At 36.3% G+C, this 16,847-nt stretch overlaps 1 protein-coding gene across 23 annotated transcripts in view; it reads right to left on the bottom strand.

Moving 5' to 3' along the window:
• Window positions 1-16,847, bottom strand: part of ZBTB20 (zinc finger and BTB domain containing 20) — an 800,060-nt gene that overhangs the window by 253,071 nt on the left and 530,142 nt on the right. For 17 of the 23 annotated variants that reach the window (XM_078066331.1, XM_078066345.1, XM_078066341.1 and 14 more), the window contains one exon: window positions 5,436-5,535. The exons of the other annotated variants lie outside the window; for them this stretch is intronic. The gene's annotated coding sequence lies outside the window, so the exon portion shown is untranslated. The remainder of the gene's footprint in view (window positions 1-5,435; window positions 5,536-16,847) is intronic. 23 annotated transcript variants of the gene reach the window in all.

Raw genomic sequence — 16,847 nt, forward strand, 5'->3', positions numbered from 1 at the left:
ATGATAAGTTAAAGAACAACTGTGTAAGACTGAGTAATATCCTCAACTGCTGAACAAAAATACCCAGGTAAATTGCCATTTAAGATAAATGATAAAATAAAAACATTTTTAGATATATAAAAAGAGTATACTTCCCAGGGCTCTCCCAAAAGAATTACTAAAAGATGTAATTGAACACGAAGAAAAGTGAACCCAGAAAGGAAGCCATATCATCCAAGAATAATGGTGGACACAGCAATAGCTTAAATATACGAGTAAATATAATTAGGCATTAACTATTAAAATCAATGATAACCACTTTTGCATATGTTTTAAAACAAACAGATAAAACTAAAACTCCATTCAATTATCATAACAGATTGATAATTAGTAAATAGATAAAACATGCTAGGCACCTTTTTTACATTAAGGAGAAAGCCAGAAATACTAAAAGGTGGATTATTTTTTATTAGAAAAATATATAGCTAGGTATACATATAAAATTTTTAATATGAGCACTAGAGAAATAGATAAGCCACCTACAGATTTTAAGTCAGCAGTAAAATCCATGTCCCAGGTCACAAAGAAACTAAAAAAAAATTTCAATTGAACCCATATAAAACACATCCTCTCATTATAATGCAATTAAATTCTGGATCAGTAATAAAAATAGAGTAAATTTATGTTTAGAAAGTAAAAACATACACTTCTGAGCAACCCAAGGGTTAAAAATAAATCAAGCAGACATTACAAAACATTTAAAATTGAACAAAACTACAAACTAAAACAAGCTACGCAGCTAATGAAAAACTTGGAAGAAAGCTTAAGAGAGTAAAATTCATCTTTGAAAATAAGAAAAAGCATCGAAATTAAGTGAGTAATAATTTAACACAGGAATCTAGAAAAGGAAAAATGTTCTAAACTATAAGAAAGTAGGCTGAAAAAAATAATGTTGATAAAGCACAAAGTAATGATATAGAATACAAAGACACAATAAAGTAGATAAATAAAATCAAAAGACAGGTTTTAAAAAAAAGTAAATGAAACAGAAAAATGTCTAACAATGAGTAAGAAAAAAGGCTCAGATAAATAATATTAGGAATAAGAGGGGGGCCTATTAAAGATAAAATTAAAAATCATGAGACCATTATGAACAATTTTATGCAATAAGTTTGAAAGTGTAGATTAACTGTTAATTGTATATTTTTCTTTAAAAAAAGTATTCAAATTGACTTAAGATGAAATAGAACATTTGAATAAACCAATAACCATGGAAGAAATTGAACTGATACTCAGAAGTCCACCCTACTCTACCTTCCCACTATGGACAGAAAATACCAGGTCCAGATGATTTTTCAGGCAAGTTTAACAACTTTTCAGAATAGGTAATCCTATTAATATGACTACTATTTCAGAAATAGGAAAAAAGAAAAAAGAAAGAAATGAATGTTGCTCAACTTATTTTATGAGGCTAATATCACCATGACACCAAAACTCTACAATAACAGTTTAAGGAAGGAAAATTAAAGACTAATCTCCTTGTACAAACATATTACATAAAATATCAGCAAATTAAACTCAACAGTGGATTAAAAAAACACACCAGCACCAAGTAAAGTTTTTTTCCAGGAATGTAAGAAATGGTTTAATATCAGGAAATGTATTAATATCATGTAAAATATTACCATATTAATGGGTAATTTTATCATATTATTGATGCAGAAAATGCATTGGATAAAATTTGACTGGTATTCCTGATTAAAAATGCATTGCACACTATAAATAGATGGTGGAAACTTCCTTAACACAATAATTTCGATTTATCAAAATGCTAAGCAAAAGTCACATTTGCCAAATTACCATTAAAGTAAGAAATAGAACAGATATTCATAATATCATTGCTTTTATTCAATACTATATAAGTTCTTAGTCATGCAATATGACAGGAAAAATAAATTGAACACGTAAGAACTAGAATTTAAGAGAGAAGCTGTCATTATTTACAGATGATATACATGCCTATGTAAAAAAATCTAAGAGAATTTTCAGTTTAGTCATTAGAACTAATAAGAGAGTTCAGCAAAGTTGCTAAATATATACCAATAATGACCAATAAACAATGAAAAGGAAAACAATCTATACATGAAAGAACAAAAATCTAAGTAATACGAGAAGAAATCTAACAAAATAGCTTCTAGCAAGACCTCTGTGGTAAAACTTATAAAACATTATTAAAGAACATGAAGGAAAAGACATCCAAATGGCCAACAGACACATGAAAAAGTGTTCAATATCGCTCGGCATCAGGGAAATCCAAATCAAAACCTCAATGAGACACCACCTCACACCAGTCAGAATGGCTAAAATTAACAAGTCAGGAAATGACAGATGTTGGCGGGGATGCGGAGAAAGGGGAACCCTCCTACACTGTTGGTGGGAATGCAAGCTGGTGCAGCCACTCTGGAAAACAGTATGGAGGTTCCTCAAAAAGTTGAAAATAGAGCTACCATATGACCCAGCAATTGCACTACTGGGTATTTACCCCAAAGATACAAAAGTAGGGACCCGAAAGGGTATGTGCACCCCGATGTTTATAGCAGCAATGTCCACAATAGCCAAACTGTGGAAAGAGCCAAGATGTCCATCAACAGATGAATGGATAAAGAAGATGTGGTATATATATAATGGAATATTATGCAGCCATCAAAAGGAATGAGATCTTGCCATTTGCAACGACGTGGATGGAACTGGAGGTTATTATGCTGAGTGAAATAAGTCAAACAGAGAAAGACATGTATCATATGACCTCACTGATATGAGGAATTCTTAATCTCAGGAAACAAACTGAGGGTTGCTGGAGTGGGGGGTGGGGTGGGAGGGATGGGGTGACTGGGTGATGGACACTGGGGAGGGTATGTGCTCTGGTAAGTGCTGGGAATTGTGCAAGACTGTTGAATCTCAGATCTGTACCTCTGAAACAAATAATGCAATATATGTTAAGAAAGAAAAAAAGAAGAAGAAGAATGTAGCAGGAGGGGAAGAATGAAGGGGGGGAAATCGGAGGGGGAGAAGAACCATGAGAGATGATGGACTCTGAAAAACAAACTGAGGGTTCTAGAGGGGAGGGGGGTGGGAGGATGGGTTAGCCTGGTGATGGGTATTGAGGAGGGCACGTTCTGCATGGAGCACTGGGTGTTATGCACAAACAATGAATCATGGAACACTATATCTAAAACTAATGATGTAATGTATGGGGATTAGCATAACAATAAAAAAATTTTTTATAAAAAAAAAGAACATGAAGGAAGATCTGATTTAGTAGAAGAATATAGTCTGTTAATGGGTAGAAAGACATTTTATATAAATGTCAATTCTCTCCCAGATTATTCTCTAAAGTTAATGTAATTACAAATAAAATTCAGCAAGGCTTTTGTAAAACTTGACCAACTAATCCTAAATTTATATTGAATAGCAAAAGGCAAGGGGAGCCAAGAGAATGTTAACAGTGTAGAGAGATTTGCCTTATCAGACAGCAAGAATATTATAAAGCTATGATAATTAAGGCACTGTGGTGTCAGCACAAAAATAGAGAAACAGTTTACTGGTTGAAATAAAGATCCTAAAAAACATTTAATGTAGGCAAGAGATGGCATCACAAATTAGTGGGTAAGGATGGCTAACTTGTTAAATGGTGCTGGGATAATTGGATTATCCATGGAAAAAGAATAAAATAGGGTACATGTAAGATATCACATACAAAAATAAATGCCAAGAAGTTTAGAGATCTAAATGTACAAGGCCAAACTTTTAAACTGTTAGGAAGAAAATAAAGGAATGAAGAAAATAAAGGAAGGTTGTCGTATGGAAGGATTTCTTAAATGACATAAAAGCATTATATATATATATATATATATATATATATATATATATTTTTTTTTTTTTTTTTTTTTTTTAAGTAGGTTCCATACACAGCATAGGGCTTGAACTCACTACCACGAGATCAAGAGCTGCATGCTCTACTGACTGAACCAGTCAGGTGCCCCAGCACAAACTATAAAGGTTAAAATATCAATAACTTAACTGCATTAAAATTAGAAACTTTTCAAAATAAACTACTACAGACACAGATTAAGAAAATACATTTGTAATCTCTATTGCCCAAAGGATGAGAATCCAGAATACTACAACCAAAACCAAAACCAAAACCCAAACCCGTCCAAATAACAATAGCAAAACAAATGACCTAACAGAATGATAGGTAAAGATACAAACAGGCAACACGCACAAGGAAATCCCAATGGTTTATAAGTAAAAAAAAAAAAGAAATTTAAATGAGATATTATTTAATACCTATCAAATTGACAAAAAATTTAAAAGTCTAGCCATCCCAAATGTTATGAAGTGTGTGGAGAAGTTCTCACAGATGGCTAATGAGAGTATAAATTGCTACTACCACTTTGGAGAGAAATTTTACATTCCTAGTGAAATTGAAAATGCATGTTTCTTATAGTTAAGCAACTCCTCCTCCATTTAAAAACATGTATAAAAATGTTAACTGCAGTACTGGTTGTGATTGGGAAATACTAGAAATAACGTCTAACAATGAGAGACTCAACAAACAGATTTTAGTGATATCTGTAGTAGAATACATTTTATATAAGCCATACTATGGCTATTGGCTTATGTAGAACTAATTCATAATGATAGAGGTCAGAATAGTTTTGCTTCTTTTTAACCTTTTGTTAAAGGTTTGGAGAATATCACACTCAAGAGGGCACAAGGGACTCTTCCAAGGTATTGTGAATGTTTTGTATCTTGGATTGGGTGTTGTCACATGGATATATACTTATGTAAAAGCTCATCAAACTATATATTTAATTTGTGTACATCATTTTATGTAACTTAGAATAATAAAAGATAAAAAAACAGGTTTAGAAATAAGTGTGCCAAATATTTGTTTAATTTGGGTGTGGATTCTTTTGTGTTCACATTATTCTTTATATTTTTATGTGCTTGAAATATTTTATTTTAAAATAATTGATAAGACAGACTACTGCTTTTCCTAACTAGAATTAATCAAGGTGAAAGGAAGCTCTAGCGTCACCTTCTTTTCACTGTCCCTGATGATAGATCCCAATACTCCAGGAATCAACAAACACTTCACAGCCAAACATACTTACAAAGTGTTTGTTTTGTCAAAGCAAAAGCAAAACTTTCAATTCATCTCTTGACTACGTGTAGAATCTTGGCTTTCTTAAGTGAGTGACCAGCAGCACATATTGTTGATATGATGCTACCAATGCACAGAAATCATCTAGTCAGGGTTTCAAAAGATGAAGTGGGGGGTGCCTTGCCAAGGACTTTTCTGATATGAATCAACGGGTGGTTTGGCATCAACATTGCTATTGGCTCGTGCGTTTCACCTCTGGTTTCAGAAAAGAAAAAAGAGACGATACCTTTTCAATGCTGTATTTCAAGTCGACCATGTGGAAGGCAAGGTTTTATTCCAGCCAATTCTCTTCCCCTCAAAGCGTGGAGGAAAAGCGTCAGCCACTGCTACTCTCGCCACCAGCCACGGTACAGGTGTTTGGAAAACGCAAAAACGGAGAAATGAAACAAAAAGAAAACCCTCAAAAACAAAGTTTTGCATAAATGAAAAATAGAGTACGTAATTATCATGGCTGCAAAAAGGTAAACGCATTTTTTATTTTTCCCTTGTGCTAAACTAAAAGAACCAAAATGAACAAAAACCCTGATGTTTTAACTTAATCAGTGTTTTGTTGAAATTGACAACAAGGACCAACTCAAACATGGCTAAAAGTGGGAATAAAAACCAGATTTCTTTTAATCTGATAAAAGATTTTTTATATTCAAGAATGTTAGAATATGACCTACTTAAACCAATACTTACTAAAGGAACAGACCCATTAAAAAATATATGTTTTCAGGCGCCAAAATGGGAATGGGGTAAGTGTTTCTTTGAAATCTTATAAGAGAAAACATTTAATTGAAATTGTAATGGTTTCTTACATGACTCAGATAAACTACAGCTTAGGAAGAAATGTCTCCAAACTATTCAAATGTATATCCCTAAATTGGCTTAGCCAGGGCACAAACCCAGTTATTCCAAAAAACAAATGCCCCGTTAGACTCAAGTACATCACTGTGAATTATTCAAATGACACTGTTTGTTTAAAAGAAATTTTTAGGCCTAGCTCTGCCACAATCTTGTTGTGTATCTTTGTTCACTTTATTAAACATCTTTGGGTCTCAGTATCCACATCTCTCAAGCATGAGTGTGATACAAAGTCATAGACTATCATTGAGTTCCTTTCCAGCCCTAAAACCCGATGAATCTAATGAGACTACTCTAGCATAAGAATTTTTCTTTTCTCTCTTCCTTCTTTTCTTTCTTAAAATAAATAGACAAACAATCAAATAAGTAAATACATATTAAAAACACATACACATACACTAATCAGCTATCCCTTAGACTAGGAAGAGAGAACATTTTTTTATTGTTGGTGCCATTATCTATTCCCTAACGTGTATTTAAAAAGAGAGTTCCCATAAAAAAAGACTTTTATTTTTTTCCTGAATCAAAAATAGCATATTATTTCTCTGCCATTTAAGTTCTATTAAAAAAATAAAACACAAAATCATTACAGAAATCCTATTAGGAACTTTAAAAAGAAAAAGTCACTAGAACTCCATTTAAAATTCCAATAGTTCATTTACATGTGTTCTTTTACAGAAAATATAAGTGCCCTACCTCAAACTACCTTCACCTCCTTTTCCAGGGGTAGTATCCTTAACTGTGGAAAAAACAGGACCCTCTCTCATACCCTTCCCACCTGTCTTCTGAGGTAACAAAGCGGAGGTATAGATTGCAGTGTGAGATATTTGGAATGGGAGTAGAACATTTCATCTGGGAGACAGTACTGTGGTCAGTTCACCAAATCTAAAAGAAAGGTAAGCCCAGTCACTACTTTGGCAAGAAATATGGGTCTCATGGCTGAACGATGATAACCATTTTTACACAAGACTTTTAAAAATGAAAGCACCTGAGGCAACAGCAGAAAATAAGTCTGAGAATGCAAGTTTTTCTCGTCAATATTTAAACCAGACAAGACAATATCAATGCACCTTTAACCGAGGGTCTAAAAAAAATACAGGGCACCTGACACCTTGATGAGTAAGAGACGCTCAGCTTTATGAAAAGGCCAAAGTCTGAGGGTGAAGGCTCCATTGTTCCCAGGGCTGATACGCCCAAGGCACCAGCGGAGACAAAATACTCTGGCATAACAGGCCAGGCTCCTGTTACAGGCTCCAGCTCAGCTCCGTATGCTGATAGCCTGGGACCCACCACATTGCACACTCAAGGAACACCAGGGGTGGGTCCCCCCAGGGAGGAGGGCTACTCAAACAGCAAGGCAAGAATTGGAAGTTGCACAGCGTATGAGCACTCCCTGCTGGCAGCTGAGGTTGGAGATGAAGTGGTGGTGTCTTAGAGAGGGCTGTCGAAGGTTTCTGTGAGGAGGCTAATGGACCCACCTGACTTTTCATGGACAAGAGCATGGCTCCGACTAGGTCTAGAGAGTTCCAGATGCTATCCTGAATGAGGAGGAGGCTAGGAGAGAAGCTACTGATGGGAGGAACTCCAAGAACTGGCAAAAATGAGGTTTGAAGCTGGTATACACTTTTCATTAACTTTCCCAGCTATTAACATTTTATAAAGTATATATGGGTCCCCCCCACTTGTGTGGGGAATGGAGGAGGTACAGTAGGAAATGAATTTCTGTGCAGCTCCCTTTATTCCAGCACGAGAATCCTTGGGACAGTGCAATGTGTTGGCAACGTTTATGTTTTACCAGGAAATCCTATCCATAACCCGAATGGAATTGCCTGGTGTGTCCCCTATACCGCTGTGCCTGAGTTCCAAACAGGTGGTCCTTGTCTATCTGTACAGCCTCGGGCAACAATACTGGTATCTCCCTAGTGCTCCGCTCTGGTAGGGTTCTTCTGGAGGAGAAGATGAAGGTCAAGATGGCAGCCCACTAAAAGCAGCAGTATTTCAGTTGCAGGAATAACTTGCTTGTCATCAACTTGTTAATGCAATAGTCAAACATTTCTTTGACATGTACAGTATCAGCTAACTTCAACAGATAAAGGGTCTAGAACAGGAAGATGCTGCAGATGCTTTAGCTCCGAGGAAGGCTTAGCAGAGCCAAAACGTCAGCAGGGCCTGTTTGTTCCATCGTTTCCATCGGGCTCTGGGAAAGAAATGTTAGATTACTGCAATGACAAGTTTGTGACAAGCAAGTCATTTGTGCAACTGGTGCGCTCCTGTTTTTATCTGTTTACCATTCAGACTTGTGAATGCCATTTCAAGCACTTACAGGATTTCTGGCTCCCATTAAGGGGAAATGGTTCCTCCATGTTTAGAATTTTCTGCCTCAAAGAAAATTACTAAGCAATTATTTATTCCTGTGGTCACAGTGTCACACAAAAGCACTCTTGAGTTGTTTAGTTGGACTCTGAATCATGAAATGGAGTCCTGTAGACTGGATAGCTTGGAGCATCAGGAATTTCTCATCTAGTTTATTGGAATGACTACAAAGCAAGCCTGTGAGAGTCAATAAAATTGTGGCCAGCTTGAAATACCTTGCTCTTTTGCTCCAGGATCATATATCAAGGCCATATGCTTCAAGGCACATAAATTCACTTGTAATGAGTGGATCCTGAGAAGCCAAGGCCTGACTATGTCACAGACACTGACATGTGATCTAACATATGATGGTGACAAGCACTGCTTTAACTGTTGAGAAGGGAACTTACACAGCTTTCTCCCTGTATTCTGTGGGTAAGCAGAGGGCCAGTCCAGATCCAGAAAACATTTTAAGCATGTGGTAAAAAAAAAAAAAAGAAAAAAAGTAATATCATAATATAAAATTTACTGGGGATCATCCTCTCTAGGATGACTTTTTCTCAGTAAATGGAGATTCTGGCAGATTTTTAGATTAAGATTTCAAGACTGATTCACTGGATTCCTCATCTGAGATCACCAAGTGACTTTTGGTGAGTCATTTTAACCTCCTGGGAAGAGGGTATAAAATAATAATACCTTGTTCACTCAATGTGAATTGGGCTCAGGGTCAATATTATCAGAGATGAAGAGTGCCTTCAGAGTTCAAGGACAAGACTAGTATTTCCTAAAAGCCATGTATTTTTTTTATGATTTAAAAATATTTTCACACTGTTAGCACTGAATTTACAAATAATTGTAGGTAGACCTTTCAAAGAACACAGAAGCATGAAGTTTTTGAAGCAGACAGATACCATGGTATCTGAGGAAGTAGGTCAAAGCTGAAACAGTGTGGAATGTCAAGGACCAGACAGAAAGTAATGACGTAAAATGAGGCAGAGCTTGGTATGGGTGACCAGAAAATGTTACGGAAATGGGTAACAGTCCTCACTGAATAAAAATTTTATTGTCAATAATTATTTGCCAGGCACTACATGTGTTACACAGTTTACATGTGTAATATAGTCTTTACATGAGCTCAGTGGTATATGCATTATAATTTTTTTAACATGTGGAAACTGAAACTTAGAGAAATTTAAATTATGTTACCATAAATCTGTTAAGTAGCCCAGATTTGAAACCAGCTTTCCTCACTTTTAAGCCCTTATACTCTTAACCACTGGAGAACTAAAGTCATTTCCACTGCCTTCAGAAGACTTTTCTCTCTCTGGTGTACTGGAAAACCTTTTAATCTGTAAATGTAGATATTCAAGATTTCATATAAAAGGACCAGTGAGAATATTCTGGCTCTAGCTGTATTGCCACCAAAAGGCCCCTGGCAAAGCTGAGCCTCATCAAGATGTCATTCCTTTTGCCCCAGCCTGACCTATTCCTACTTGCATACCCTGGGGAAGAGGTGAAAGTGATTCCAACCTAATCACGTATCTCTGCTGTGAAGGCAGGGTGTTTGGCCGCATCTCCTGTGTCCATGCCAACTCCCTTCTCTCTCTTCATGTGTACAGTCTTTAGTTCCCCTACTCTTTACTCCCGTATTACCTCCAGGGAGCCTCCTTTTGTCACTCTCTGCTATTCTTTTTAGGTGGGGGAAGGGGTGGACATCTTTTTTACCATGACAAGGATCGCTGAGATGGTATAAACTTCAAACTTCGCACAGAATGTATCCTTTGTTCAGTCTTCTGCTTTGTTTCTCTTTAATGATAGCTTTGCCACAGGTCCCATCCCTACGTACCTCGGAACTATGCAAATCAAACTGGTAATCGAGAGACTTCCAGGCAACTTGGCCTGCAAATGAGTATGTGTCCAAGAGGTAGGAACCTCTGAGGGAGGTGTGTCCTCTGAATATTATGTGTCTAATAGCTGTTTTCCTTGTAAGAGTGGCAAAGAATAAGCTCAGTGAAATCTGTATTGACATTCCCTGGTCTCTTTTTAGTGTGTGTTCAGAGTGGGTCACAAGAGCATTTAGCTCACACGAACTGTGCTTTGTTTGTTTTGTTTTTTATGATATTTCTACCTTTTTTGTTTGTTTGTTTTAGCTTCTAGGCATTTTCCCAAGAATAGGATTCTTACTTAAAAGCTACTCAAAAAGACCCCATGCATAATGTAATGTATAGAACCCTAAATAACCAGTGGCCTGAGTTTTGACCTAGTGCCTGAGTTTGCTCATGGCGGCCATTCAGCCTTTGCTGCACACCAACAGGGGGCATGGGGGGCTCAGCCTCACAGGCAACCCTATGCTGCTTTAGAACCCTTCTGTACAAAATTTGGCACCAAATAAGGTTCCTTATGTTGAACCTTAAGTTGTCTTTCTAAAATTCCCTTCATGGCTTCTAGTCTTTTCTTGCACCACCTTTCAATCCTGAGAGCTTTAGGGGATCCATAATTTAATGGCTCATTTAAAGATACCCCTTGTGCATATCATATACCAGTAAGTGGGTTTAGATTGTCCTGCTTTGTCCTTCTCTCCTCACCCCACATGAGTTAAATTCCCACTCTATTCCTCTGACAATGCTGGAAGAAATGAAAGTCAGTCAGTCTACTAAGTTTTTCATTTCCATTTGGATGTAGACAACATGTGTGGCAAAGAATTCTTAATCTCTTCGATTTTCTGTCCTAATCTGTGGAAAATCTTGCTAGACAACCTCAGGCAGATTCAACGGTTATAGCTATTTATAGGGTAACCATATAATTTATTGTCCAAACCAGGACATATTTTGTGAAAGGCCTCTGTGAATAATTATATCAAGACCATAGTCACAAGCCAGAATTGTCCTAGGTGAATCTATACAGTACCTTGCACATGCCTTTACTCCAGTACATATCTCTTTGTACCAGAGTTACCTATTTATATGTCTGTTTCTCTCACTAGTCTGTGAACACTCTTTACTGATGGAAACTTATTTACCTGTGTACCTCCAGTTCCTAGATGAGTGCTAGGCAAGTAGAAAGAGTGTGGCAGATTTTTTTTTTCCTGATTGAGGATGTCTTTCCCCTACATTTTGTGGGCCTCTGCCCTTTTTTTTATAGCAGATACCACCAACACTTACTGGCTTCATGTTTTGGGGATGAATCAAAAACACTTCACTTAGTACAGTAGGAAGGGAATGATGTAAGTTTAAGGGTAGTGGGTTTGACTTTGAGTACTGACAGCAACAAGCAGAAGGTGAAATGTGATAACTTTTCCACTAACAGTTTATAACTTTTTACAGAACACTGAACAATATGCTCTAATCTCTTTGTTCAGAAGCACATTTTTTTCAGCAGATGTACTACAGCAACTGTAGTAAATCAGTTGTTAAAGGAAATGATCAGAACCTAGTGTGATGGTGACATATGTGGCCATATGTAACAAAGGTAATGTCCTGTGACCTGAGAATTGTCCACTAAAACCCTGGTGGTACTGCTATTGCTTTCACATATGCCAAGCACATTGAGAAGTCCCTGCGGCTTCCAGCAGCTTTGCCTCTGAATAACAGTGACTTTAAAACAGAGAGAGAAATTGGGGCGCCTGGATGGCTTAGTTAGTTAAGCTTCTGACTCTTGATCTTGGCTCAGGTCATGATCTCAGGGCTGTGAGATTGACCCACACCCAGTGTGGAGCCTGCATAAGACTATCTCTCTCTAAAAGAGAGAGAGAGAGAGAGAAGAAACTCCTGAAAAATGTGAACCACCTAGAGAAATCACTCTTCTCCCTGACACATGTAGATTGTTACAGGAAGATGTGAAACTATCAGGTTTAAGCTAAAGAGCTTCACAGAGGACAGTCCCACAACTTCCCTTTCAGTATTCAGAAGCCTTATTATCAAGAACCTACCTCATTATCAAACCTATAGATTTTCTGTCGTAGGATAAGCATATTTTATTACAATGGGTCCTCAGTGAAGAAAAGAGAGAAAGTCTAATTTCTTATTTCCCTTAACTTGCTTAAAAACTGGTATTACCTCAGTATCTCAACCTTCCTTTTTCTAAGATGAGTAAAAAAGTCTCGATGTCTTTGACTTTTCCTTAAAGAACATTTTTTCTCAAAATGTTAAATTTAAATTTTATTGGGAGGGGTTTTATAACTCTTTCTCTCTAAGATGCTCATTCAAATTTTAGTGAATTCAGAACAAGCATGATTAGGTGTCTGATCTATGCTCAGAGGAAATAGTGGAAATGTCTATATTTTGCATGCTTCTTATACATTTCACTATTACAGCTATTTTTAAATTTCTGTTTTACCTCTCACACTCTTGATTAACTTTCTATGCTCTACTTCTAGATGCTATTTTGCCCACAGAGCTAGTCATTCTTTATTTTCAGTCCATCAGTGACATTTACCAAACCATCATGGGTAATGGAAAATACAAGACTTAAAAGAAGATTCAGAAAAAACAGTTAGATGCCTTCCCTTGCAGACTCTTTAATTTGTGCAGAGAGAAGAAATGTTCCACATAAAGTAAGCAACATGGATATGTATGTTCAGGTGTGTGGTATTAGTTTAGCAGCTATTAACATATGCAAGCTAGTACAGTTATTATGAAATTCTCTCTATATATTTATATGTGGTGATGGAGTAGTGGAATGAACTGCCACTTGGGAGGTTTGTTTTCCCTCCTGTGAAGAATGCTAACATTAATCATTATTTAATGACATTCTATTTATTTACTGGTTTACTGAGTGTTTATTTCAAATGACTGTCCTCTCTCTGAAGTCTCGAATTATTGCTATTTGGCCACTGTGCATAAAAGCACCATACTTTGAAAGCATGTATTCCCTGTCCTCAACATCTAAAATAGTGATTTACAACCATTTAGAATCTCTGGTGTCCTGTTGTTAATGTGATTTTGCATCACTTTTCCCGGCTTACTCCTTCTTAAAATATAATTTTAAATTAAAATGGATTTTGTTTTGATGTATCGAAATGCTACGATAATTTAGACCACACTGAGTTTGTTCATATTGGAAACCATGTGTCTAGATAATCAAGGTAATCAAAGACCAGAATCCAGGACAGACACCAATGGCATACCATTTCTACATTTCTCCATATTGACTGGTCCCCTAATAAACATTTCCTTAGAATTCTAAAGTGCCTGGCACCAAATAAATAGATTAGAAATTTGACTGATTGATTGTCATTTGAGATAAAATTTAAAGCTCTGCTAGTTAAGTGGAGTGAGATCATAACTCTAGCTTTGCCTTAGTTCACCAGAACTCTCATTGGGCCAAGAAAGAAAACACATTAGCATGACATTGGGTTGGTTATTACCTAGTGTCCTAGCATTGTCAGAAGACTGGCAAATCAGTTTACCAGGGTTTACCTGGGATATTTCCTTGCATGGAAGTTAGATTCCATGTCAATAACTTGCAGATAGAAGTATTAAAATAGTTGTTTTCAGGTACAGTTTCTCAAATAGTGAGTTTCATTTTGGCAGAGAAGAGACAATGAAGGTAGATGTGAAAGTGTCATCGCCCACAAGCTGAGCTAGAGCATAACTGCAGCCTTCCTGGGTGATCGGCCACAGAGCACCATTTATGGCTAAGAGTTTGAATTTCTATATTGATCTTATTTTTAAATTGCACTTAATATAAATATAACAATGTTTTAAATAAGCAGCTCATTTATTAAATTTCTAGAGAATCTTCCTCTAAAATACTTAGTCCTATCTATTCTTTTATCCAACCTATTCTCAATTTTTTACTAGCCTATTCTTTTTATATAATTTTATTCTATAAAGGTCTATGGTGTATTTTCTAACAGCATAATCTATTCTTATACCTGTTATAATTAACTTAATCTATTAATCTAAGCCCTAATCTAGTCTATTCTGAGGATACAATTCTAAGAGATTCACATACAAAACCGAACATTCATTACTTCCGGACACATAAATGGTCACTGGATCCATGACTGCTAGTTAAGGAGGTAGCTTTTAAGTCACTATTACATGAGTAGAAACTGAAAAGTATATACTTTGTAATTATTGGGGAAAAGAGGGCTTTGATTATAGAGAAGCATATAGTTATTTCAAAAGCTCACTTTTTTCAAAAAGAACAAAGGCAATGGTCCCCATTCTGTTGTATGTACATCCAAAATTCAGTATTCGCTTTTTCTTTACACTAGATCTGGAGGTGAGTCCTAAAAAGTACTCCTTAACACTTCTTACTTGGGGGCCTTTTAAGTTGAAAGTTGGCAAATAGACTTTTATGAAGGTCAAGGTAGTAATCGTTATATAAATCATTCAGTCATTCTTGAACTAAGAATAAGAATAACAATTTATTGGCTAAAAAATAGAGGGAGACAGATTTCTGCGTAAAGATGTCCCTGAGACGGGGTCATAAGAAAACTAGAACTAGATAGGCCATTTACCTCTTGTGCCTTTTGGGGTGGGAGTTGTGGGTCTCTCTTGGAGTGATATTTATCACCAACATACCTCATCTCCATAACAATAGTAGATTTCACTTTATGTAAACAACCCCTTCAAGTATTCTTTTGCTTATTAGTTGTCCAGGCAGGCAGCTATTTCTTTTCTGCCAGGGGTAGCCAACGCTGAAGAGTCGATTTATGCGCCTTCCTTGCTGAGGTGGGATCAGAGGTATTTCCTCAGGACTTCTGTCCCACTGTCCTCATTTCTGTCACTTCATTCTGTGATCAGTAGACAAAATATACACCAGCAAAGAAAGAGCTAGGATTTCTAAGGAAGAGCAAAGAAGTTGCTAGGATTTCTAAGGAAGAAGAACCCAAATCTTTCCTGCTTTAGGCAAGAGAACATTTTAGTATTAACGGAAAGATATGGTTAAATTGCAGCCCATCAAATTTCAACTACAGTTCCAAAGTGTGTCTAAAGTGATCCAAAAGAAAACAAAATTCCTTCTGTCCTTAGCTATAAATTCTGCAGGATGATTCTATGTTCTCATCTTATTCTGGTTTCTTCCTCTGTCCCAGAAAGGATTAGTGTCTAACATTAAACAAACAGTATATAATAAAGAACAGATATAATGTATATTCATAAAATTCTGAATCCACAGCAAGAGGAGGTTAAGTTCTTAGCCTAGCAGATGAGTCTTACTGATAGCAATAGAGATGTTTCTAATTCGTTCATGGAAAGTGCTGAAAATGTTCTCTATTAAATCTTGAAGTTTTGGTAGTATAAAAATCTTATGATTACTGCCATATATTGGATTTTTCCCCCTCTTCTGTGGGGCCACAAAAACAATCTAAGTATAGACAGAGGCAGGAGAGAATGTTTATTTCTTCATTAGGATCCATACATGTTACTAGATTTTTTTGTAAATGAATTATGAAGAAAAAGACTAAATTCCTTGGTGCAGGCCATGTTGCAAATCCATGTATACCTATGCTTTTCTTTTTCCTGTTCTCTCAATCCTTGTGCCTATTTTTCCTTTTTGAATTCAAGACCTGTGCTTATACTGTTGGATGATTTTTGGTGGCTGGAGTCCTTGTGACATTTTTTTGTCCACCCATGCTGTCTAGTTTAATATGACACTCCCAAGAGGCCTTCATCCTATCAAAGATGATGACTGATTGGACTTAAACAACAATTTACATATTATGACATAAAATCTGGAGGCAGCATTTATAGCTGATCAAGTGAACTTTTAGCCTTACATAAGATTCATAATTATGAGGCAAATAAATTTTTCCTTCTCTGAAATATAACTAAAGGTCCTTGAAGTCCTGAGTTTGTGTTCAGTTGTACTGAAACTGCATTAATGCTGTTCATTAGGTACTTTTTTTTCAGTCCTAACAAGAAAATTTGTCATGGTACACAGCGGATCCTATATGAAAACAAGTACTCATATGTTAGGGATCTGAATTGAAAATCCAGAATGGGAAAAATCTGTGAATGAAATGAAGCTTGAGTGAATTCATTCAACTTAGGAGTTATTACTGGTCCAATGAGTCCAAGGAAGCAGCAGTTAATAATTCCATCCGGAGGCATTAATAGTTCCAGAATAGTCTCTTGGATATAGGAAACCTGGATTATTTAATCTGAGCATGACCTAAAGCTTGCAAATCCTTTTGTACTTATCCTAGGTTGGATGCAGATCTTCAAGGTAAGACTGGTCGGTGGTAAACTCTCATCTTCCATGTTTCTTTCTTTAAAGTCCAGATTCCTGACATATTTTCATTATAGGATATGGTCATGATTACACATGGGTTGAGAGCACACAAAATTTCAGTAACTAAAATGTTGCCCTGCTATTGGTCTCTCTTACAAACCTTGAAAGGCCAATATGCTATTATCTAGGGCAGTTCATGGGAAAGTTGACATAATAATGCTTTAATGATTTAATTTATAAATGGACCATTTCACTGACG

The sequence above is a fragment of the Halichoerus grypus genome, chromosome 1, assembly GCF_964656455.1.
Source record: "Halichoerus grypus chromosome 1, mHalGry1.hap1.1, whole genome shotgun sequence".
NCBI lineage: Eukaryota > Metazoa > Chordata > Mammalia > Carnivora > Phocidae > Halichoerus > Halichoerus grypus.